The following is a 2,637-nucleotide window of genomic DNA, read 5'->3' as shown; positions in this document are numbered from 1 at the left end:
AGGAAGCATGCAGGTACAGCAGGCAGTGAAGAAAGCCAATGGAATGTTGGCCTTCGTAACAAGAGGAGTTGAGTATAGGAGCAAAGAGGTCTTTCTACAGTTGTACCGGGCCCTGGTGAGACCGCACCTGGAGTACTGTGTGCAGTTTTGGTCTTCAAATTTGAGGAAGGATATTCTTGCTATGGAGGGCGTGCAGCGTAGGTTCACTAGGTTAATTCCCGGAATGGCGGGACTGTCGTATGTTGAAAGGCTGGAGCGATTGGGCTTGTATACACTGGAATTTAGAAGGATGAGGGGGGATCTTATTGAAACATATAAGATAATTAGGGGATTGGACACATTAGAGGCAGATAACATGTTCCCAATGTTGGGGGAGTCCAGAACAAGGGGCCACAGTTTAAGAATAAGGGTAGGCATTTAGAACGGAGATGAGGAAGAACTTTTTCAGTCAGAGGGTGGTGAAGGTGTGGAATTCTCTGCCTCAGAAGGCAGTGGAGGCCAGTTCGTTGGATGCTTTCAAGAGAGAGCTGGATAGAACTCTTAAGGATAGCGGAGTGAGGGGGTATGGGGAGAAGGCAGGAACGGGGTACTGATTGAGAGTGATCAGCCATGATCGCATTGAATGGCGGTGCTGGCTCGAAGGGCTGAATGGCCTCCTCCTGCACCTATTGTCTATTGCATCTGGAAGGGGGTCAAGTGTACCGGGAAGGTATGGACAGGGGGAGGGGGGAGGGAGAGGGCAGGGGAAAGAGAGGGGGGGGGGGAGGGGGAAAGAGGGGGGGGGGGAGGGGTGGGAGAGACGGAGTGAGGGGAGAGAGGGTGGGAGAGAGGGGAGGGGAGGGGGAATGGTGATGGTGGGGAGGGGGGGAGGAGGACTCTCTAACCCCCCCTCGTTCTCTCCTGCCCCCACAGATCGTCTACGTGACAGCCACGTTCCCCTATATCATCCTGGCCATCCTGTTGGTGAGGGGGGTAACACTGCCAGGGGCTGCACAGGGCATCGTCTACTACCTCCAGCCTGACTGGGGCAAACTGGGGGAACCTCAGTTACAGGGGGAGAGGGGGTACAAGGGGGGGAGTGGGTACAGGGGGAGAGGGAGGTACAGGGAGAGAGGGGGTACAGGGGGGAGTGGGGCACAGGGGAGGGGGGTACAGGGAGAGAAGGGGTACAGGGGAGGGGGTACAGGGGAGACAGGGGAGAGGTGGTACAGGGAGAGAGGGGGGTACAGGGGGAGGGGTACAGGGAGAGAGGGGGTACAGGGAGAGAGGGGGTACAGGGAGAGAGAGGGGGTACAGGGGGAGGGGGTACAGGAGAGTGGGGTACAGGGGGAGTGGGGTACAGGGGAGAGGGGTACAGGGGGAGAGGGGGTACAGAGAGAGAGAGGGGTACAGGGGGAGAGGGGGTACACAGAGAGAGGGGGTACAGGGGGAGGGGGTACAGGGAGAGAGGGGGTACAGGGAGAGAGGGGGTACAGGGGGAGTGGGGTACAGGGGGAGATGGGGTACAGGGAGAGAGTGGGTACAGGGGGAGGGGGGACAGGAAGAGAGGGGGTACAAGGGGGTACAGGGGGTACAGGGGGAGAGGGGGGTACAGGGGGAGAGGGGGGACAGGGAGGGGGGCAGGGGGACAGGGAGAGAGGGGGTACAGGGGGAGAGGGGGTACATGGGAGGGGGTACAGAGAGAGAGGGGGTACAAGGAGAGAGGGGGTACAGGGAGAGAGGGGGTACAGGCAGAGAGGGTACAGGGGAGAGGGGGTACAGGAGAGATGGGGGTACAGGAGAGAGGGGGGACAGGGAGAGAGGGGGTACAGGGGGGAGAGGGGGTACAGGAGAGATGGGGGTACAGGGGGAGAGTGGGGACAGGGAGAGAGGGGGGTACCAGGGGGAGGGGGTACAGGGAGAGAGGGGGTACAGGGAGAGAGGGGTACAGGGAGAGAGAGGGGTACAGGGAGAGAGGGGTACAGGGGGAGAGGGGGGGTACAGGGAGAGAGGGGGTACAGGGGGAGAGGGGGGTTCAGGGCCCCATATCTCACTGCCCCCCCTCCCCAGGTGTGGATTGACGCTGGGACACAGATCTTCTTCTCCTACGCCATTGGTCTGGGGGCGCTGACCGCTCTGGGCAGCTACAACCAGTTCCACAACAACTGCCACAAGTAAGGCCAAAGCCGGGGGGGGTCAGCGGTCAATGGGGGGCTGGGACCGGGGTCAAGGGGGGCCAGGACCGGGGGTCAAGGGGGGCCGGGACCGGGGGTCAAGGGGGGCTGGGACCGGGGGTCAGCAGTCAAGGGGGGCCGGGACCGGGGGTCAAGGGGGGCCGGGACCGGGGGTCAAGGGGGCTGGGACCGGGGGTCAGCAGTCAAGGGGGGCCGGGACCGGGGGTCAGCGGTCAAAGGGGGGCCGGGACCGGGGGTCAAGGGGGGCCTGCGGAGGTGAGTGGTCTCACCACGATCAATGGGCTGAGGTCTAGCGCTGAGGTCGAGGGTCAGTGATAACGTCGAGGGCTGGGGTCAGCAGTCAAGGAGAGTGTCAGGGTGTGAGATCGGAGGTCCAGGGGTCAGAGGGGGGGATAGCATGCTGTTGGATGGTTGGAATGGACTTGTTGGGCCGAAAGGCCTGCTTCAATGCTGTCGCTGTCGG

At 61.9% G+C, this 2,637-nt stretch overlaps 1 pseudogene; it reads left to right on the top strand.

Annotated features, from left to right (window-relative positions):
* The first annotated feature begins 622 nt into the window (after positions 1-622).
* On the top strand, positions 623-2,157 carry LOC144611114 (creatine transporter pseudogene; annotated as a pseudogene).
* The last annotated feature ends 480 nt before the right edge of the window (positions 2,158-2,637 follow it).

The sequence above is a fragment of the Rhinoraja longicauda genome, chromosome 39 (assembly GCF_053455715.1).
Source record: "Rhinoraja longicauda isolate Sanriku21f chromosome 39, sRhiLon1.1, whole genome shotgun sequence".
NCBI classification, from domain to species: domain Eukaryota; kingdom Metazoa; phylum Chordata; class Chondrichthyes; order Rajiformes; family Arhynchobatidae; genus Rhinoraja; species Rhinoraja longicauda.
The sequence above is the reverse complement of the archived record's forward strand: the minus strand, read 5'-3'. Positions and strand labels throughout refer to the sequence as shown.